The following is a 23,935-nucleotide window of genomic DNA, read 5'->3' as shown; positions in this document are numbered from 1 at the left end:
CAAATCAGATTTAAGGTAATGGTTCAGGAGTCTTTAAGAAAAACTCTCACTGATGTACAACAGCAAGTAGAGCTCTATCCATAAATTCCCAAAACTGGAAATGTGACTTGGGGCCAGGCATAATTAGGGCTGAGTCCAATCTGAGCATAAGCAGCTCTGGTACAAATGTAGATGAGAAAAGAGGACAACCTATATCCTGCAAGCCCTGATAATCCAGGTCACTTCACTGGATACAGGCCTGTAGGTGAATTCAAGACCAAAACGCTGAGCTTTTTTATGACAGAGTTGTTGACTTGTTCACAATTCTCTTCATACTCCTCAATCCCAGCTCGCCCTGTTTTACGTTATTCTTGGACATCACTAAAATAAATTAAGTAATTAATACTCATCAACTGTTTGCCCTTTAACTTCAAGAACTTGACTTTAATACCTATCACCTGTTTTCTAAATGATTTTGAGGTTCACAGTCCTCACAGCTCAAAGCGTATTTAAATTCCTTATTTGTTCCTTTGTTCTGTCTGGATTGTCAGGGTCAGATGGTTTGTAAGATTCTGCTCTCTCATTGGTGAATATATCCTAAATGAGTAAGCCGAGACTGGTCAGTATCAGCTTGTTAAAATATATGCAAATATTAATTCATAAAGACAGGAGTAGGTCATTCAGCCCCACATCCCTAGCCATTCAACTGGGCTGTGACTAATTTGTATTGCAACTGCAGTTCTGTACTCTTTACCTAATGAACATCTATTAATCTCAGTTCTGAACTTCCTGCTGTCTGCTTCTCTTTTTTTATACCTATAATAGCATTAAAGGGTGAAAATGGCTTGCCCGAGACTCCTGTTAACATCATTCCATAACCTGAGGAAATGCGGTTCAATCTTTGCCTAAGTGTTACACATTTTAGTTTCCCTTAGGCAAGTGAAACTTGGTTTTTAAGACCTCATGCTTATATGACAAAGATCAATTTTGGAAAGTTTAGCATCAGAATCTTGAAGTCGAAGTAGTTGGCATCAGGTTTTAACATTTGAATTTTAGCTGCTGTCATTAAGACATAAACTTACCTCCCAGCTTTAACCCAAACCAGAGAATGAGTAGTTATTTTACGTGAGTCATCCTGCCTGATCAGACCTCTCTATATCAGTCTTGTGTGCAAACTTGCCATCACTTTTCCTTACATTACAACAATAATCAACTTAAAAATTGAAAACGGACTGCTGACTTTGCTGCTTATGTAAAATAGACTGTTTGGAAGTCTTGCCAGAAGTCCCACTGTACCTTCCACCTATCTACCTGCGACTCCACTTTCAAGGAGCTGGAAGGTGCAGAAGATGTTGCAAAAAAGGTGTGTGCTGCAGAGGAGGCGGTTAATACAGCAACAATGCAAAATGGGTGGTGCAGGCTCGAAGGGCAGAATGGCCTACTCCTGCACCTATTGTCTATTGTCTAAAAAGCACCCATCCTCAGGTCATGAGAGATAGCAAATAAATGTAAATTCTCTCTTTTCTACACAAGAGTTGTACAGTAGTTCACTCGTTATGCAAATATTTAGAGGGATAGGGTGCAACAAAGAAACTTCAAAAATGAGTGACGGTAATGACTTACTGCTTTGAGACACAGCAGTAGCAGGTACCTCACTCACTGTTGTGCTGATTAGTCAACATTGTTTCTTTTAAATTAAGAGATTTCAAAGTACATCCTCGTGATTAAATCAAAGTTTTTGTATATTAGACAATGTTGAACTCCAGAGTAGAAAAAGTGTGCCAGGGAGGTGTGGGGGCAGAGAGGTAGAGACAAACATGCTCTATAAAGAGGAAAGAAGACTTGCATTCACATGCATTTTCAGCCAGCTGCAAGCAGAGAAACACTACAATCTCGTAACAAAAGGCTCTAAGAATCTCTCCAAAGCTATCGAAGCTTACAATCAAATATACTTAGTGAAAGATTCAACAGAGAAACAGGCTCAGTGCCAGACAAATCAAAGTGGCCTAATTGGCCATGAGTCTAGTCCAATACACAACAGAGAGATCTGGGATAAACTGCATAATTTCTCTTCTTTGCCATCTTCCAGTGAAATCTCAGTTAGCCTTTAGCAGAATATTAGAAAAGGAGGTCACAAATAACGTTTTGCTGAGGAAGGAATTATCAGCAAAAGTAAAACCGGTTTGGAAACCGAAAATTGATTCCTGTATGAAAAACAATTATGCAAAAACAAAATGGATCTTTAAATGATTCATGAATCCAGGCACATGAAAGGGTATCAGTGCCATCAAAGAATGTTTCACTATGCATTCCGGGGCAGAAATGGACACCGGAATTTCAGTCATCTCCTATATAGGGCAGCATAAACACATCTCTCAGCCAAGTGAAACAGTATAACCCCAAGTAGCTATGTTGTGAATGGTGGGAATTATCCATTAAATCCATTCATAATACCCTCGAGACTGAAATGCAGAAGAGCCAGTCACAAGTTGAAAGACACTGTCCGCCAACTGAAGCAAAGGCGCAGCAGACAAGACACTGTTTGTCCATTGATATCTCAAAGTGCAAGCTGCAGCCTCTACAAAATGGAAGCACTTCTATTAAATTTTTAAAAACCCAGATGTGTCATCCACCAGCTGACTAGATTTGGTTGGAATATCTGGTCGGCATGGATGGGTTGGACTGAAGGGTCTGTTTCCATGCTGTACATCTCTATGACTGCACTTTTCAGGCTTTGGAATAAACAATCCCTCAAGCTCCCGAAAGGTTATACCAAACATTCTACACAAACAATTGCCTGGCCATTATAGTTGTCCCTTTTTTCACTCAATCGGTCCTAATTTATTTCAAACACCATTTCCTGTATTTTAGAGCGGCACGGTGGCAGTGGTTAGCACTGCTGCCTCACACACCAGGGTCCCAGGTTCGATTCCAGCCTCGGGCAACTGTCTGTGTAAAGCTTGCACATTCTCCCTGTGTCTGCGTGGGTTCCCTCCCACAGTCCAAAGATGTGCAGGTTAGGTGAATTGGCCATGGGAAATTGCCCATAGTGTTAGATGCATTAGTCACAGGGAAACAGGTCTGGGTGGGTTACTCTTCGGAGGGTCGGTGTGGACTGGTTGGGCCGAAGGACCTGTTTCCACACTGTAGGGAATCTAATCTAATCTTACATTTTCATTCTCTCTTTTGCCCTTCAGATTCAGTAAAGTTTAACTCTGCCTTAAGTACCATTCTTCTTGCTCAGATGATGTTGGTTTTAATATGTTGCCATTGTGATCTTGCATTTAACTCATCTCCTTCGCTCTTTCCTGGACCCTGCAAGTCACCCAGATCTTGTGCTGTCGTTTCCTCAAGACAAAAGTGAGACTGCTCCCATTTTACACTATTTTACATCGTTCGCCTGTAGCTAAATGAGTAGTGTAGTTATCTCCAAGTCAAAAGATATGGGTTCAAGGTCCAGTCCAGAGATGAGCAAAAGAATCTAGTCTGCCATTTCTGTCAAGAACATGAACAAACAGAACACCACACTGTTATCATCACAGATTGTAGCATCCTATTGGCACAGAAAGACACCATTTGACCCATGGTACCTCTCGGTACAATAATCCAGCCACTCATTCCCCTTTCTTCACATGTTTATTTCCCTTAAGCTGCTATCCAATTTCCTTTCGCAATCATCCACTGTCTCCCTTTCCAAAACCCTCAGATTATGGAGTGCCGGGTCATTGCCACTTTCTGCTTAACAATCATTCTTCTTCTTGTTCCCCTTCATATCTTGCCCAACACCTGAAATCAGTGCCCCTGATCCTTGAACCATCACCTAGTAAGAACAGCCTTTTTTCTGTCTAATTTAGCAAATGTTGCTGTGTTCTTATGTGTCTTTATCAAATCTGCCTTTAACTTTCTTTACTGAATGGGGAACAAGCCTAGTTTCTATTTAGAAGTTACAGGTTGCCATGGAGGTTGCATAAAATTAATAAAAGTAAAATACCTTAGATGCTGAGAATCTGAAATATAAACAGAGAGCTGGACATATAGTAACCATCCAGGAAGGTAGCATATGTGCAGAAAAAGACTCAGTTGGTGTTTCACACCTGAGAATTTCTGCTATATAGAAGACGTTCTGTTGTTTCTCTCATGCTGCTCAAAGTACAGAGTTGCCATTTTTAGTTTTTTCTGTTGCAATGCTGTTACATTCATAGGGATTCAATGCTGGAGCAAACCTGAATGCATCCATCTCCCAGAAACTGCACCAGGGACGTGGGATCAATTCCAGCCTCTGGCAACTCTGTGTGTGGAGTTTGCACATTCCCCATGTGTCTGTGTGGGTTTCTTCTGGGTACTCCGGTTCCCTCTCACAGCTCAAAGATATTCGGGTTAGGTGGATTGACCATGCTAAACTGCCCACAGTGCAGGCTAGGTGGGTTAGCCATGGGAAATGACGGGTGTTAGGGATGACTTGGGGGGGGGGGGGGGTGGAGGGAAGTCCTCTTCAGAGGTTCAGTGTAGAGTCAATGGGCCAAATGGCCTCTCCCCACACTTTAGGGATCCTATGATTCTATCAAGAATCCTGCTCTGCCCAACTCCTCTTCCTTCTCTCTTGTTGAACCATTCATTTACTCTTGTTGTGCATTGGGAGTGCTGACTTTACTGCAACCATTTTTAAAATGGAATTACCTCTTTAAAAAAGTCCCAAAGCAATTCATGTTCTGAATCTATTGTGGCCAAAGAGTGCTTGGAAGACAACCACATTGATGTATGTGACCTCCTGGCAAAGATGATCTTACATGGAGTGCAACATGGATCAAGAGGTTGAGACAGCTTGGCACTTGGGGATGTTGGACCTAGGGACAGGAGAAAACTAGGGAGAAGGCCGTCTACACACAGATTATTAATACATCGCCCTGCTTTGGGGATGGGCACATTGCACTGAATGAATTGATTTCCTATCTGCCCACTTTCTCTCCAATTCTCAGCATCACACATTCAAATTGATGATTTGCTCAGAAATCTTTAGCCACACGATTTTTGTGGACAAGTCTGCACTTCAACAAAGCTAGCAGAATACGGAGTGATCCAATTCTGTGCTCCAAATTATGTGAAATAGCAAAAGTTTGCCATCCACTCCCCTCACTACCTGCATCAGGTCTGATGCACAAGATTAGCAATGTTATATTTGCTACATGAAATCAATGCAGTCAGGTAGCACACAAAATTACAATGATCCAAAAAAGACAAGAAGAGTCAGTCTCACTTTTCATTTCCTTGTTTGCATTCAATCTCTTGCAGCACAACTCTCTGCAAAAGTTTTAGAAATCACAGGTATCGACATCAAAAACAATGTTCAGTTGAGTAAACAATCTGTAATGTTGTTGTCATACTTCAAAGCTGCTTCTTAGTCATAGCCCTAAACTTGCATTTTCTAAGCCCTGGGAAACAGCCAATATTTACATCTTCAGGAGACAATAATGCTGTACAACAGGCCATGTGACACAGAAGCAAGACATGACATCAACAGCAAGTACAAGTAAATAAAGGTAGCAGGACAGTATGTTGCAGACAGTTGTGATGCTCTGGCAGCCTGAAGACACATTGCCTCAATTCAAACCATTAAGGCACTGGAGGGCGCCAGTGGAAATCAATCCCAGCAAAGAACAAAAACATTTGGAAGGAGACAGGAGAGAGGAAAACAAAAGGAAAGGCAAAGGAAAGCCTTTTCTAAAAAAAAAATCCCTGTAGCTTCACAAGCAGTTTAATTTGTTATTAAAGAAAGTGACCCACCTAACAACTCCAAGGTATACCAGCAGAAACATAGGTGTGCCTGGATCCAAGATCCCAGGTTAATGGAAACACTTGTAAAATTCTACTTTCCTATCACACACAGCAAATAGGTCAGTCAACCTTTAAAGGCAGTTTTTGCCAACAAATATCAGCCCCTGTTCCTCCCTTCACCAACCCTTTGTACCTAACTTCACAGATACTTAGTCATATAGGATACTCAGGTTCGGAAGTACTGCTGTGGATTGCGGTTATTCTTGAAATGTAAAGATATTCAATTCCATTGATTCACTTTTCAAGAAAAAAGGTGTTGAATTATGTCAGCAACTTCAAGTCTCAGCCACTGCTCCCATTTCCTCTTGGACACCAGCTGCTGTTACTGAGACAAGGCTATACCAGAGAAATGGGAGTGCAGGACAGGTGGATTCTCGACAGTCAACGAGGTATGGAAGAGGAGCGTGGCGTAGTGGTAATGTTACTGGATCGATAATCCACAGGCCCAGGCTAAAGCTCTGGAAAGATCTGTTCAAATCCCACTGCAGAAGCTAGTGGAATTTAAACTCAATTAATAGATCTGGAATATAAAAGCTAGGGTAGCAATGATGACCCATGATAACAACTAGCACCAATTGTTGCAAAAAACCTACCTGGCTGACTAATGGCCCTTTAGGGAAGGAAATGTAAAGACATCCATTACCGGGTCTGGCTTACATGCGACTCCAGACTCACAGAGAAGTGGTTACTTCTAACTGCCACCTGCAATAACCTAGAAAGCTCTCAGCTCAAGGGCAATTAGGAACTGAGCAATACTTACTGGCCTTGCCAGCAATGCCTGCTTCCCATGAAATCAAAAATGCAAAAAAAAGTGAACACTCCTTGCGATTATCTACTTTTCACCCACAGAAGAACTCCCTACTGGTTCTCTCCCTCAGTGTAAACATTTACACCTTCGCTGGACCATTCCTTTCCGCCATACTTATCCCTGAACCACATGCTCTTAACTTGCATCCTTATTTTTATAATTCATCAGTCTGACTATCCACTTCACCACAAACCTTCCCCATTGTCCTTTCTCCCACCAACTTTCTGAGGGAGGCTCATCATATTCCAACATTAATCCACAGATATGGTGCTTTGTCTGATTTCACTCCAGATTCTGTCCAATTCAGTCATGATACACGAGCTGCTAAGCAAATAGACTCCACCATGCAGCAGATCTTTGAGGTTTACTGACTCCAGTGACATTTCTGAAATGCCAAACAACAGGACGAAGGTTGTGGACAAAAAAGTTGAGGGGCAAGAATGCTTTAACTTGCTGAAAATGATCGTGTTCATAGACAGTAAAAAGTTTCACTGAAAACAAGTTAATCTGTGGCTTAGTCCTCATTGTGTGCTAGTTACAGCCTCAGTTTTTAAATACTGTAACATGTATTTGGAAACAACGTTGCTATGAATTCAAAACCCTGTTCGTTGAAGTGTAACAATGTACTCAAGTGTTTTGCTCCAAGCTTTATTGATTTAAGTTTCCATGATGGTTTAGGTGGCAGAGGGATAGGATGTGATCATAGGATGTGGGAGGAGAATGAGGCGATTCAGCCCATTGAGTCAGTTCCGCCATTCCATCATGGCTGATGTGTTTCTCAACCCAATTCTCCTGCCTTCTCCCTTAACCTTTGATCCCTTTACTAATCAAGGGAGCTGGCGGGGAGAGATCTGACATAGGTGTGGGGCATAGTTCATTTAAAATTGAATCCAAGCTGCACACATTAAACCGGTGACAAGCTGCAGAGTTTTCTTTTAGTTATTTGTTCATGTCCAGTTGTCATGCTATAAAAACGTTAGAAATGCTGTTGCAAACGTAGAGCAGGCGCTTTAGTTCTCAAAACAGTAGCAATAGCAGAAAGATGAAATCCAAAACCTAATGCCAGCGATGAAAAAATATTCAAAGTTTGTGCGAAGATTTGTAGCTCGGGTGCTCGTTGTTGTGGTTCTGTTTGCCACAACAATGAAAAAATATTGTTCTGAACCAGATACAAATCCATGATGTTAACTCTTCTATGGTAGCATTTAACTGCATTGGGAGCCATCCGCCGTCTTTGGCTCTATTGTCTTGCGATTGTTCTGAGTTTTCGTCATTCATGAGGAAAGATTTCCACTGATACCTATTCTAAATTTAAGTTCACAATATACTATAGCTTCACTTTCCTGGCCTACTTTGAACTTCCACTTTATCTACAGCATGATTATCCATGAGTGGAGTGGGATGATCCAGTTCAAACCATTGCCTTCTTTCAGATAAGACATCAAAATGAGATCACAATTTCAAAGAAAAGGAAACTCATCCCAGCATCATAATACTCACTCCTTAACTAACTTCACAAAAAGCAGATTACAGAAGAATCAGGAACAGTGCTAGGTCAAGCCCCTGCTCCTCAGGGACACTCCTACATTCAACACGATCATGGCTGACCTTCTGTATTGATTTACGTTCCCATCCAATTTGTATATCCCTCAAATCCCCTAGTTTCCACCAACATCTGTCTTGGATACATTTAAAAAAATGAGCAGCCACAGCCCTCACTGGTAGAGAATTCTAAAAAATTTACAACCTCCTGAATGATGCCTCCTCATTTCAGGTCTAAATATCTCAACCTTTTCTTGAGACTCTGAGCCCAAAGTGTAAACTCACCAGGCAAGAAAAACAGGGTGAAAGCGAGGCCTGCAGATGCTGGAGATCAGAGTCAAGATTAGAGTGGGGCTGGAGAGGCACAGCAGGTCAGGCAGCATCCAAGGAGCAGGAAAATCAAAGTTTTGGGCAAAGCCCTTCCTCAGGAATGAGGCTGGGAGCAGAGAGATAAATGGAAGGGGGGTGGGGCTGGGGGAAAGTAGCTGAGAGTGCAATAGGTAGATGGAGGTGGGGGTAAAGGTGATAGGTTGGAGAGGAGGGTGGAGCGGATAGATGGGAAGGAAGATTGACAGGTGGGACAGGTCGTGAGGATGGTGCTGAGCTGGAAGGTTGGAACTGGGGTAAGGTGGCGGGAGGGGAAATGAGGAAGCTGATGAAGTCCACATTGATGCCACGGAGTTGGAGAGTTCCAAGGCGGAAGATGAGGCGTTCTTCCTCCAGGCATTGGGTGGTAAGGGAGTGGCGACGCAGGAGGCCCAGGACCTGCACGTCCTTGGCGGAGTGGGAGGGGGAATTGAAATGTTCAGCCACGGGGCGGTGGGGTTGATTGGTGCGGATGTCCCGGAGATGTTCTCTGAAGTGCTCTACAAGTAGGCGTCCATTCTCCCCAGTGTACAGGAGCAACGGATCCAGTAAATGACACGTGTGAAAGTGCAGGTGAAACTTTGATGGATGTAGAAGGTTCCAGTCTAGTTATTATCTAATTGTTGCTTGTGGGGTTTCATTGTGCAGAGATTGGCTGCAAGATTCCTGATGTTACAATAATCACTATGTATCAATAATATTCTATTCGTTGGTGACAGGGTTTGGAGCATCTGAGGTTGAGATTGGCAAAGCAAAATAAGTGCAAGCTATTTCTTCATGCCCAGAAAGTACACTCTAACTTAAAAGGAATGATTGGAGAAATGGGTATCTGTTCAGTTATCTCACGCTGTGGAGATGTGGAGTAATGATGTGGAGGTGTCAGTATTGGGAGAAAGTGAGGACTGCTCATTCCTGAAGAAGGGCTTATGCCCGAAACGTCTATTCTCCTGCTCCTCGGATGCTGCCTGGCCTGCTGCGCTTTTCCAGCTCCACACTTTTCAACTCAGGTGTCAGTATTGAACTGGGATGGACAGGGTCAGAGGTTACACAACACCAGGTTATATAGTCCAACAGGTTTATGTGGAATCACCTGAAGGAGCAGCATTCTCAATGCTTGTGATTTGAAATAAACCTGTTGAACCATAAGGTGATGTTGTGTGACTTCTGATCTTGCCCAAGAAAGAGATTTGGTTTGTTTGTTGGACAGTGTCAAACTCCAATGTTTGTTTACTTGATATGCTACTGTACAGAACCAAACTGCCTTAGTGACAATGTGTGTGTGTGTATAATCACACACACATACAGACATATATTTTATGAATAAAGTATATTTCTGAAATTAAAAATTTATTCCAAGGATCCCAATATCAGATGAGAGGCTTCCCAAATAAAGTGTCACTCTTTATAGAATTCCATGATAACCATTCAACTTCAATTCTGACAAAGAGAACAGTAAACTCCCCCTGACACCTAGGTTTCCGATTGATCCTAACACATGACGAAACAGTTTGTAAATTACAATGTCAGAATACAAATTAATGGCCAGATCAGAGTGGTAATACAATGGGACAAAGTTACTGAATTTAGAAACTGGACATATAAGCCACTTTTGGATGCTCAGTCTCTTCAGATTACAACCTTGCTAAAAGCAGGTTGTCTTTTGAGGTTAGAATGTACATTGAAGAGTTTTTGTTAACCACAAGGTCTCGATATTCTCACTTGACACTGACCAGAATGTCTCATGTGCCTTATTTAAGAACAGAATCTTTGATGAACTAATGCCATTTTCATTAACCATCCACAGAATTTTTTTTTAAATATAAAGAAACACAGCTAGCCATCTCACAACATAGAATCTCTAGAGTGTGGAAGTAGGACATTTGGCCCATCAAGTCCACACCAAAGAGCATCCCACCGCCTTAGACTATCCCTGTAAACCTGCATTTCCCATGGCCAATCAACCAAACGTGCAGAGCTTTGGACTGTGGGAGGAAACCCACGCAGAAACAGGGTAAAGTGTGCAAACTCCAGACAGACAGTTGCCCAAGGCTGGAATTGAACCCGGGTCCCTGGCACTGTGAGGCAGTGGTGCTAATCACTGAGTCTATAGTTGGTTTTCTTCCAAAGTTTTAAATTACTTCCTATTAATGAAAGCAATGTGGTCAACCCACCCAAGCATAAAAGTCATTCTTAAAATGTGAATTCACTCAGATTTGAAATGCCCCTTTTCCATGTTCAATAAGTTTCAACAATAAACAGAAGCAGTTACTAACAATCGTAAACCATATTGTGATATAAAACCACTGTTAGAGCTGAAGTTTAGCAATATTTCCACATTACATCAACCTAGTTATTACATTACAAACAAAAGCAAGTTGGAATATCGCCGCTTGCACACTCCAGGATACTGAAATGTACCACTCAATTTGGGACTGTGGCTTTCTATCTTCAAACGAGTTATAATCGAGAATCTTTTTCTGAAAGCCCAAAAGCTCCTTTAATCGTAACTAACATCAGCTAAACCAGCAATTTGGATATAGGACTCAAATCCCCACCACACCCAAACTGCTCCCAGAGACTGGTGAAAGAAAACAGATTAGGCAGAGTTCCCAATTATGATTGCAATGTGGTAACACTTGCTGGGAATCTCTGGATGGAAGTAGGGTGAAACCCTTCACTGATGCCTTACATTGCCAAGAGAGTGTTTTTTTTCCATCATAAACCAGCTTAAAGGCCTCTTATGGTGCAGTGGCAGTGTCCCCATCTCTGAGCCAGGAACTCCAGGTTCAAGTCCCACCTGCTCCAGAGGTCTGTAACAACATCTTTAAATAGATTGATGAGGAAATATCTTCAGGCATGAAGAACGCCCCCTTTAGCAAGGTGCTGGAAATGTGAAACAAACACACAGAATGCTGGAAAAACTCAGCCTGACTGGATTTGCCAAAACAAAAATCAGAGATAATGTTTTGAATCCAGTATGACTCTTCTTGAGATCTACAGAAATTGGTGAGGCCAATCAGAGTACTGTGTACAATTCTGATTGCCCTTCTGTAGGAAGGATGTGGCTTTCTCCCCCTGGAGAATCATAGGCTGAGGAGTGACCTTACAGAGGTTTACAAAATTACGAGGGGCATGGATAAGATGAATAGCTAAGGTATTTTCCCCAGGGTAGGGGAGTCCAAAACTGGAAGGCATAGATATTAGGTGAGGCGCAAAAAATTTAAAAGGGACCTACGGGGCAACTTTATCACACAGAGGGTGCTGCCTGCATGGAATGAGCTGCCAGAGGAAGTGGTGGAGGCTGGTACAATGCAACATTTAAAAAGCATCGGGATAGGCAAATGAATAGGAAGGCTTTAGAAGAAGATGGGCCAAATGTTGGCAAGTGGGACTAAGTCAAATTGGGATGGGTCAATGTGGACGATTTGGATCGAAGGATCTGTTTCCCTGCTGTATGACTCTATGACTCTAAATGTAACCAACATCACAGCCTTCAAGTGGTGGAAATCAGCACAAAGATGATTTTGAGTAGGATTGCTGACCCAACTCATATTTTCACCACTTGCACGAGTACAGTACCTTCAACCTAATAAAGTATCAAGGCATTTCAGACAGACACTGATCTAAGATCTAATCAAAGAGATTTTAGAGTAGTTGACCAAAGGACTACTCGAAGCATTAGATTTTAAGGAGCATCATAAAAGAAAGATAAAAAAAAAAGGGGTTAAGAAAGGGAAATCTAGAGCTATGAGTCAAGGCAGCCAAAAACATGGTGAGGGATGGGAAGTGTAGATTTCTCAAAAATCTGTAGGAAGGTAGAGATAGAGAGTGAGGAACACTGACATGTAAACATCCGATCAACAGGATCCAAATTTTACATTTGAGATGTTGTTAGCTCAGGAACTAGGGTACATCAGCAAGTGCGGGGATGAGAGTGATCAAGGCTTATTGCAAGTTGGGATGTGAGCAGTGGAGTTGTGGATGAATATTTCTGAAACTTAGAAGGTGAAAGTTAGTCATTCGAGTAGTTAAGCCTGGAGGTTACAGTAGTGCATTGCGCTGGCTGCACAGGCTTCCCCAAAGCAGAATTGCAGCATTGTCACCACAGGTCCCCAGGTTTCTGAACCTCATTCAGCTGCATAGCATTCAAGGCAAAAAACATTCTGAACAACAGCTGACTGCTCTAAAATTCTTCATTACAGATTTGAAATCAAGTGACCTGCCTTTCTTTTAAAGCATTACCATCTGCAAGAATTCCAGGCTCAATTTGAGATCTACACCAAATTACCTCAGTGTTGGCTGAAAATTGAAAAGCACAATAAACTGGACACACGGGTGGGCCAGCATGTTCTCAGAAGGAGAAATAAAACAGAGAGCTCCTATCCCTGCGAGAAAGAGTACGCATATAGTAAAGATATATCAATTGTTCAGGTGGAAATCCTTCAATTACTTAACAGCTACCCAAGTTACAGTCTATGTTCATATCATACTGTAGGAAATCTAATCTAATCTAATCAAGAATGACCATTTCTGGAAAGAACCAGATGGCACATGCAGGAATGTACCCCAACATAATGCAGATTCTTGGAACGTGGAGATGCCTACAGCTGAACAGCCTTCAAATCTTGTGGTATTACCTTGTGGTATTATCACTAAGCTATTAACCTACAGACCCAGGGTTTGAATCCCAGAATTGCAGAATATCTTGAATAAAATAAAAATCGGGAATTGAGTCCAATAATGACCGTGAAACTATTCGATTGTCAGAAAAACCCATCTGGTACACTGACACACTTCAGAGAAGCAAACTGCTGTCCTTACGTGGTCTGGCCTACATGTAACTCCAGACCACATAAAAACATGGTTGAATTTCAACTGCCCTCTGAGTAACAAATGCTGGTCTAGCCAGCAACGCCCACATTTTATGAATGAATTAAAAATAAATTCATCCTCAACGTGCTTTCCCCAATGCAGATGTCTTCAGAAGCATCAGCAGACAGAAACAAGCAAATCCAGACAGGTGGATCAAATCCAGACAGGTGGATCAAATCCAGACAGGTGGATCAAATCCAGACAGGTGGATCAAATCCAGACAGTAGCTACACATCAACTACGATCTGCGATTCTAATAAAGGGGTTGAATGGCCCACTCGCACATTCATAACACCATGTGGACATCACTATAAATTTCAGTGCCAACATCATTACATCCAAATGTTGCAAGCAAAGGTATATTATTAAGCAAATTTTCTTCAATTGCTCCTTCCTGTGCCCACGATCAGGCAAGAGTACAACAAAACTGCAGAACTACCATTTAATCAAAACACCCAGCAAATAAATCCTTTGCAGAGAATTGAAATCCCAAACTGTATACAGGTGCATGCATTTTCTCAAAATAGAACAATAAATATTTTCAGCACAGGATGTATGTGCAACAATCAAACATTAATTTCTCTTCCTGCTTTCTTCCCACAGTCTTGTTTCAAATACTGATATATTATTCTCTTGAAACATCCATTCATCACTAGGAAGAGTTAGGATAGGTGCACTTTTATGATTGAGAGAAAATTGCACTCAAAGCAAAAACTGGAATTCAATATGCATGGTGCTTGAAATTAAATTCATGTGTTCAATTCTCCCACCACACACACAAGTACCTCCAGAGCTCAGATATTAGGAGAGAGTTGACAGATATCAACCAGGGAACAGTCACTCGAGTCAGGAGGCTCTGGGTTCATGGCCCAAGATGGACATGCGCACAAAGCTCAAGGCAGCGCAGTGCTGCACTGTCAGAGGTGTTGTCTTACAGAGGAGACATTAAACTGAGGTCTTGTGCGCCTCTCAGGTAGGCAAGACCCCATGGCACCAAATTAAAGAGGAACGAGGGATTTTCTTCCTGGCATCCTAATTAATACTTAACCTTCAAACATCACAAAACAGATCATCTGGTTATTATCACACTGACATCTGAATTAGAATTAGGTTTCATTGTCACATGTATTCAAGTACATGGATGCAGTGAAAAATTTACAATGTCGCCATTCATAGTGCCATCTTCACAGGTAAAATAGTTACAAAATCTTAAGTAAACAAATAAGTTCAACATTTCAGTTCTTGTCAGTATAAAGTAGTAAATAAATAAAGTTTAAAAACTCCAACTTGTGGGAACTTGCTGTGTGAAAATTGGCTGCCAACATTTCCTACATCACAAAAGTGTCTCCGTTTCAAGTATTGCTTTGGTTGTAAAATGCTTTGGAACATCCAGTGGACATGACAGATGTAGTATAACTAATATCGTGTTTTATCAATAACTGAGTCACTGTAACCAGAACATTCTTGCCCTACAATTTAACAACAACTTCATGTCAACAAAATCACATCAGTTGCAAAATCCTTCAGGATGTTCCAAGATCAATAAAATTCGACACAAATTCTTCTTAAAGCTTTGCCTACCCTCTTACAAAAATGTACTATATTACCTAATCTCAGTCAGGTCCAGTGGCAGACTTGTTATAATCAGCCACAGTGCTTCTGGATTTGGTTGGGATAAAGGATTTTTAAAAATGCAGAAACTGCACAAATGATCACTAATCAACTGTCCTTGCTGGAAATGAATATAAACAGATAGTGCGGGAGAGGGTGTTTGGAATCAGTGGCTTTGCCTCTTCCCAAACACACACCCTCACTTAAGGTATTGACATTGTAAGGGGATGTTTCAGATTACACTAGCAACATAGAATCATAATCAGCCCAAGCCCACTACAAATCAGAAAAACACACAACTCAGTACATACGAGCACCTGCAGAAGCCCCAGGTGCACCCAAAGATTTATGCCATGTGACAGGTGAAGTATAATGCGGATAAATGTGTGGCTATCCATTTTGGTAGCAAAAACAGGAAGGCTTACTACCTGAATGACAGTAGATTGTGAATGCAGGAGTGGCAATGAAACCTGGGCATCCAAGTACACCAGTTGTTAAAAGCATGCAGATGCAACAAGCTGAGAAGGTGGCAAATTGTATGCTGCCCTTCACAGTGATAGAATTCGAGTACAGGAACAGGGATATCCTACTGCAATTGAACAGAGTCTTTGAGAGACCACACCTGGAGTACTGTGCATAGTTTTGATCTCACCTGAGGGAAAATGTTCTGGGTATGGAGGGAATGTAAAAAAAAAAGGTTTATCAACCTCAATCTGGGGTTGAGCACTGACTGATGAGGAAATACTGGATTGGTTAGGACTAAATTCACTGGAATTCAGAAGGATGAGGGATGATCTCTCAACCTATAAAAATTCTAGGATTAGACAATGTAAATGCAGGAAGGATGTTCCCGATGATTGGAGAAATCAGAACCGGGGTCACAGTCAAAGAGTAGGAAGTAGGCAATTTAGGACTGACACGAGAAGAGAGATGAGCCTGTGACATTTTCTGCCATAGAAAACAGCGGTTGAGGCCAAAACATTGAATGTTTTCAAGAACGAGACAAATATAGTTCATAAAACCATAGTATCCCCAGTGTAGAAATAGGCTATTCAGCCCAACACATCCACACTGACCCTCCAAAGAACATCCCACCCAGACCGATCCTACTTACCCTACATCCCTGTAACCCTGCATTTTCCTGTGGCTAATGCACCCAACCGATACATCCCTGAACACTATGGGGCAATTTACCATGGCCGATCCACCTAATCTATGGGCGGCACAGTGGCTCAGTGGTTAGCACTGCTGCCTCACAGTACCAGGGTCCAAGGTTCAATTCCAGCCTCGGGTGACTGTCTGTGTGGAGTATGCACATTCTCCCCGTGTCTGCGTGGGTTTCCTCCGGGTGCTCCGGTTTCCTCCCACAGTCCAAAGATGTGCAGACCAGGTGTATTCGCTATGCTAAATTGGCCATAGTGTTAGGTGCATTAGTCAGAGGGAAATGGGTCTGGGTGGGTTACTCTTCGGAGGATCGGTGTTGACTGGTTGGGCTGAAGGACCTGTTTCCACATTATAGGAAATCTCTAATCTCTAAAAACCTGCATGTTTGAACTGTGGGAGGAAACCTGGAGCACCCAGAAGAAACCCACGCAGACACTGGGAGAACGTGCAAACTCCATACAGACAGTTGCCTGAGGTTGGAATCAAACCCAGGTCCCTCGTGCTGTGAAGTAGCAGTGCTGACCACTGAGCCACCATGCCACCCCAGCTCTTAGGGCTGAAGGGATCAAAGGATATGAGGAGAAAGCAAGAACAGATTACTGAGTTGGATGGTCAGCCATGATGGTACTGAGTGGCACAATAGGCTTGAAGGGTCAAATAGCCTGCTCCTATTCCTACGTTCTATATTTCTAGAGATGCCCCCTTGGGAAAAGTGCCAGGGAGCAACTAGTGAAGCTCTAACCCAACAAGGGATTCAGGAGAGAATGGGAGAGAAGACTGGCAGGAAAAGGCAAACAGCTTGTGTGGAAACAATGAAGCTTCTGATGGTCCATTTTCATCTGGATTCCTGATAATCATTATAAAAATGTGAATACTTGCTCCAGATGGCACAATAATAGCCTACCCTCAAGTCCTAGCATTCCAAATAATAAAATGTAGGTAGCAAAAGTAAGTTTCACTAGCTTGGAAAGTTTAAGTCATAGAGTCACAGAGATGTACAGCATGGAAACAGACCCTTCGGTCCAACCCGTCCATGCTGACCAGATATCCTAACGCAATCTAGTCCCACCTGCCAGCACCCGGCCCATATCCCTGCAAACCCTTCCTATTCATATAGCCATCCAAATGCCTCTTAAATGTTGCAATTGTACCAGTCTCCACCACTTCCAAACTCGTACCACCCTGTGTGCGAAAAAGTTGCCCCTTAGGTCTCTTTTATATTTTTCCCCTCTCACCCGAAACCTATGCCCTCTAGTTCTGGACTCCCCCACCCTTGGGAAAAGACTTCGCCTATTTACCCTATCCATGCCCCTCATAATTTTGTAAACCTCTGTAAGGTCTCCCCTCAGCCTCCGATGCTCCAGGAAAAACAGCCCCAGCCTGTTCAGGCTCTCCCTGTAGCTCAAATCTTCCAACCCTAGCAACATCCTTGTAAATCCTTTCTGAACCCTTTCAAGTTTCACAACAACATCTTTCCGATAGAAAGGAGACCAGATCTGCATACAATATTCCAACAGTGGCCTAACCAATGTCCTGTATAGCTGCAACATGACCTCGCAACTCCAGTACTCAATGCACTGACCAATAAGAGGAAAGCATACTAAACACCTTCTTCACTATCCTATCTACCTGCAACTCCACTTTCAAGGAGCTTTGTTCAGCAACACTCCCTAGAACCTTACCATTAAATGAATAAGTCCTGTTAAGATTTGCTTTCCCAAAATGCAGCAACTCGCATTTATCTGAATTAAACTCCATCTGCCATTTCTCAGCCCATTGGCCCATCTGGTCAAGATCCTGTTGTTATCTGAGGTAACCTTCTTCGCTGTTCACTACACCTCCAATTTTGGTGTCATCTGCAAACTTACTAACTGTACCTCTTATGCGCGCATCCAAACCATTTATGTAAATGACGAAAAGTAGAGGACCCAGCACCGATCCCTGTGGCACTCCACTGGTCACAGGTCTCCAGTCTGAAAAACAACCGTCCACCACCACCCTGTCTTCTACCTTTGAGCCAGTTTTGTATCTTGCAGAATCTAAGAATCAAACCAAACAACAATCTCACTCAATCGTTTCAGAGATCTTGTTCAGCCCAACCTGATTTCAGTATTTCATGATAAAATTACTGATAGCCCAGTAGATAGAGGGGAGAAATTAGAATTACACAAAATAATCAGTTGCATTATATAAAATGTAAATAATTGGTTAATAATAAAGGAAACCAAAAAAAAATGTTACTTTTCCAAGCATCAGCTTGATCTTGTCATCGATATCCTATTCTAGTAAAGACGGATGAGTTTTTTTTGTGCAATAAAACCTTCATTGTGTCATGAACTATTTTGGGAAAGTACAAGATGGGTGGGGAAAAGCTAATACTGAGTTGTAGAAAAGCATACAGCAGGACAATTATACATTTGCTCTTCCAAGACTGGGCTGAAAAGAGAACATTGACCTTTTTTTCATTCTTCTGCGGGGTATGGCACTCACTGGCTAGATCTGCATCGATCCCAAATCAACCTCAAGGGCTTCTGAACCACTCTTTTTGAACTGTCACAAACTATCTGTTGTTATCTTGATTTGGAGATGCCAGTGTTGGACTGGGGTGCACAAGGTTAAAAATTACACAACACCAGGTTATAGTCCAACAGGTTTTAGTCCAACAGGTTTATTTGGAAGCACTAGCTTTTGGAGCTCTGCTCCTTGATCAGGTCCTTCATCAACCACCTATGAAGGAGCAGTGCTCCGAAAGCTAGTGCTTCCAAATACACCTGTTGGATTATAACCTGGTGTTGTGAGATTTTTAACTTTATCTGTTGTAGGTACAGCTACAGAGCTGTTTGGAAGGCAGCTCCAGTATTTTGACTCAATGATTGTGAATGAACAGCAATATGATTCCAAGTGAGGGCTGAATGACTTGGTTCCGAGCCTAGGTCAATGCCGGGTAGTCTCGTGAGGTTTAATTCCTTTTTGACTTTTATATAGTGGTTTGGTACAATTGAGAAGCTTGCTCAGCCATTTCAGGGGGCAGTTCAAGATGCGATCACATTGCTGAAAGTCTAGACTTACATGTCAGCTAAACCTGTAAAGGATGGAAGATTCCCTTTCCCAAAGGACATTCACACACCAGATTGGTTTTGATGACAATCAACGTTAGTTTCATGGTCACAACTACAGTGGCAGCTTTTAATTCCCAATGTATTCACTGAAGTTAATTGCACCAGCTACGAATTCCACAGTATGTCCCCACAGGGTTAGGCTAGGTCTCTGGAATTACTGATCCAATGACATTACTACCTCGTCACTGCTATCCCCCTCCTTATGCAAAATAAAGCTCTGGTGGTTTGCAGCTCTGTCAGTGGCACTGGGGATCAACTTGAGATCAGCAACAATGAGTGCTACATTTCAATAAAAGAAGGGTCACTGGACTTAAAATGTCAACTCTGTTTTCTCTCCACTGATGCTGCCAGAGCTGCTGAAATTCTCCAACAATTTCTGTTTCTATATCAAATAGCCTGGTTTAGTCTCACGTTCTCTCCCCATCCTCCTCTCCACAATTCAAGAAAGGCATCATCTTCTTACTGCTCGTGTCACCTTCTCCAATTCCATAATGAGATCTGTGCACTCCTCCAATGCTGGATTTTATTTCACTCCACCATTAGAATTCATGTCTTCCGCCGCCTAGATGCAAAGCTGTGGACTTTCCTCTTTAAACCAGTCTAACTCTCACCTTCTTTAAGAAGCTGTTTAAAAACCATCCTTTCAACCAAACGTTTGGTCGCCTGTCTGAAGTTGGATTGGTGTTAAATTTTGTTCAAGAACTGCACAAGATTACAAATTGTTGCTAATTACAGAACTAATAGTTTCAAAGTGCACTGTAAATATGTTAAGGTTTAAATACCGCCAACGTAAATAAAAGCACACTGCTCTCGAAGTTCACAGCATTGGAAATGAGAAGGTGAAAACTGAAAAGGAATTCATGTGTGAAATATGAATTTGCCTTTTTCAATTTTAGAAAATTACAAAGCAGCCTTTTTTTTTGCTTTTGCTATATGTTCCTCTTATAAGTTTAACTACGTTTGAACTTTAAAATAAAAGACATTCAAATTTAGTTACCACAACAACGACTTCACCACAAAGTTCTTTATGAGTTTTCTTGAAAATAAGAACAAACCCCAAAATCCTTGGTTGGAAATACACAATTAATACCTAGCCCAAAGATGTGCCTCTTAGACTGCACAGAAAAAAGTACTGAGAAACCCAGGAGTCATGTACACACCTTGAATCCACAATCCTATAAATTACTGTCTATGGATTACAAGATCTTGCTTCTAACAGATCCAGAACTTCTCGTTTAAAAAAATATTGGCTGACAAGGAAATAGTGTTAATAGTACTTTGCTCAAACTTCCAGTCACACAGAACGCCAAAACAACAGCCTTAATCAACTGACTGAGAGTTAGGCCAAGGCTTTAGTTTGGGTACTGAGACATTTATAATAGGAACAGAAGAACATTAAGCGAAGCAGCGGGAACAAAAAAAAAGATCAGTTACTCAGCTGGTTATCTGCGGCATTAATGTGGATACATAGTGTATCAGCACAAAAAAGATAAGTGAACAAGAGACAGTGTAGCTGAAGTACTGAAGGTGAAATTACAGTCAGAATTAAATCTATCCCAACCTTCACTCTCATAATACAAACAACAATAAAAAAAATCGTGATTTAATTGTCCTACTCGGCATTTTTTAAGACGTTAGTGAACACATGGCCCAGCCGAATGCCTCGTCCACACACGTGGAAACTTCCACCTGCCGCAGGAGACAAAAAAACGACTGTTTCAGAGACGTTTCCGATTCCAAACTGACCTCAAAATGACCAACCTCCCAAACATGTGCGAAAGAGGAGTGAGCCGAAGCCGTGTTCAGGGACAATCCAACCCCGCTCCACACACAGAAAGAGAAACAACAACAACAAAAAAAAACCATACAAAGTGACAGAGTTTTCTTTTTGAAAAAAAATAAATTCAAACACAGACGTAACCTTCGAGGGGAGTAGGAGCTGTATCTGCTGAACCTGCACTAAAGCACGCGTGTTCCGCATATTTATGACCAAATAAAAAACGGGTTACTTCACCATAAAGTGCACACAAAGCAGAGCAGCGAGACACACTGGTCACTCCATCTACTGCAAGGAAAATTAATGCAGCAGCTGGGTACTCCGAGTAAAAGGGAAGTTCCACACACATTTTACACACACTTCATTTACGCACACAGATCAGACACGAATGCAAGTGTATTTATCTATAATCTGACAGTATATCGTGTTATAATATACATCTCACAGATTACAGTATGAATACATTTGTATTTATAATCTGTCAGTATACTGTCTCGTGTCTCATTACAACATGAATGCATATATTTATAATCTAACTGCATCATGTTATCATATAGACATCACAGATTACAGCATAAGTGTATTAATTATCTGTCAGTATACTGTCTTATGTCTCATTACAGCATGAATGCATATATTTATAATCTAATTGCATTGTGTTATCGTATACGCATCACAGATTGCAGCATGAATAAGTGTATTTATAATCTGTCAGTATGCTGTCTCATTATAACATGTATGCGTATATATTTATAATCAAAGTATGGGTTGGGACATCTGGTCGGTATGGATGAGTTGGACAGAAGGGTCTGTTTCCGTGCTGTACATCTCTATGACTCTATTTTATAATACATATCGCAGATTACAGCATGACTATGTGTGTTTATAATCTCAGTACACTGTCTGGTTTAAGCCCGAAACGTCGATTCTCCTGCTCCTCGGATGCTGCCTGGCCTGCTGTGTTTTTCCAGCACCACACTTTTCAACCCACAGTACACTGTCTGTGTCTCATAACATGAATGCATGCATACATTTATAATTTAAGTATATTATGTTATAATACACATCACATTACAGCATGAGTACGTGTATTTATAATGTCAGTATACTGTCTGTTGTATATCTCATTACAATGAGTGCATGCATATTTACCTATAAATTGTCAGTATATTGTGTTATAATATGCACAGATTCAACATGAATGCCAGCATATTCATCTGACAATCAGTATATTGTCAGTTGTAATATAAATCATACACAGATTATAAACACATCAATTCAGACACATGCACATCTGTGCATGGAAACACATACATGTGAAATCAGTTGAAAGAGGGCTGGTACCTGAGACAAATGAGAACTGACATGCCACTGAGAGGGGAGATTTTAAATGTGCAAAAGCAAGTCTCAGCAAATAACAAAGGAACACGTTTCAGTATCTGGGGAACCTTTGTTTTAAACCCTAAAGGATGGGGGGGTGGGGAGAGAGAGAGAGAGAGAGAAAAGGGAAACCTGTTGGGGAAATGATGTTAAAAATGATCCCAGGACAAAGAAACTAAAAAGCCCACTTGGTCAGGGAGGAGAAAAAAAAGTTTAGTGAAAGGATTCAGTCTTGAGGAGGGGGAGATGGGAAATTGAAGATTGTTGGTCCCTTGTTCCAGTCAACACCATCTACACCTTGGAAAAAAAGGGAGGCGGGGTAGGCCTCACGGAGCCTTGAGGTGATCCCCGAGCTCGCCTACGAACGATAGCCGACCTCAGGCTTCACTCAGCCGGCCTCAGGAGGGGGTTTGGTGGGGGTGGGCAGGAATGAAAATCGCACACAACTGAGGGGAAAAACAGTCGATATCAGAAAAAAATATAAAAAAAACGAAGGGCGGGGGGGATTGTAGATTAATTAGCAACAATTTCAATTAATAACCATAAACATCAATCACTTTCGGCTCAGCTCGGAGCCAGCACCATGTTTCGACAGGGATGGGAGAGACAAACGCGAATATAAATTACTGTTTTGAAACGGGTGATCGAGTATTTATAATTTGTTTCATATTTCCATCCCCGTCCCAAAGCGGGCGGCGGCGGTTAAACAGATTTGACGGGGCTGTTTGTTTTTCGTTTCTTGACCGACCGTGCGGCTTTCCCACGCGGGCGGCGGCGAAACAAAATTCACGTGTTTTTTTTTCATCCCTGCTTTGTTATGTTTCCTGACCGATCGAGCGGCTTTTCCCGGCGCGGGCGGGCGGAGAATTAAAATAAAGGAGGAGGGGCCCTCCCGCGCACAACGCGGGCCGCTCTTGCTTCTCCCCCCCCTCCCCGAAAAGTGAGACTCACTCTCTTCCCCGCTACCGCCGCCTCGGGCTCTGTGGTTGCCGCCGCGGATTCCGCCACCATTTCCTCGGCTGGTTCGTCCACTCTCTCCTGCTTTGGATCCCATTTTTCGGTCTCACATGATCCCGCAGCCACTTCTTCGTCCCTTTCTCTCGGCTCTCTGCTGGTGGTGGTGGCGGCGGCCATGGAACGGGGGGGGAGGGTGAGGGGGAGGCCTTCCCAACCCCCATCTTCCACCCCCCCCTCCCCGATGTCCCTCCCCCACACTCTCACTTACCTCACTTCCGCAAGGACGCGCAGCGCCCTCGGACGCCATCTTTGTCCTGGCCACCGCCGGCCCTCCCAGAATCCACTGGGAGAACGTGGATGATGCGGCCAAGGGCCCAGCCCAAACAACACCGCACCCCCCCTGCGTTGCAATACACGCACTTGACACTTGTGGCGCTTTGACAGCGTCCCTGCTTCTGATCTAAAAGGTCTTAGGTTCGAATCTAGTCTAAGCGGAATGATTAAAGTTAAAAATCACACTACACCAGG

The 23,935-nt window shown here is 42.3% G+C and overlaps 1 protein-coding gene across 1 annotated transcript in view; it reads right to left on the bottom strand.

The window, feature by feature from the left end:
- The window catches only part of zzz3 (zinc finger, ZZ-type containing 3), a 129,705-nt gene extending 106,090 nt beyond the window's left edge, over positions 1–23,615 (bottom strand). Inside the window, exon 1 of the mRNA XM_087990414.1 lies at positions 23,402–23,615. The gene's annotated coding sequence lies outside the window, so the exon portion shown is untranslated. The remainder of the gene's footprint in view (positions 1–23,401) is intronic.
- Between the last annotated feature and the right edge of the window lie 320 nt (positions 23,616–23,935).

This window comes from Chiloscyllium plagiosum, unplaced genomic scaffold (genome assembly GCF_037043375.1).
Source record: "Chiloscyllium plagiosum isolate Xiang-an unplaced genomic scaffold, Cpla_swu_hap1 HiC_scaffold_9, whole genome shotgun sequence".
Taxonomy (NCBI): Eukaryota; Metazoa; Chordata; class Chondrichthyes; order Orectolobiformes; family Hemiscylliidae; genus Chiloscyllium; species Chiloscyllium plagiosum.
Note: the sequence above shows the minus strand (reverse complement) of the source record. Positions and strands in the feature narration are given on the sequence as shown.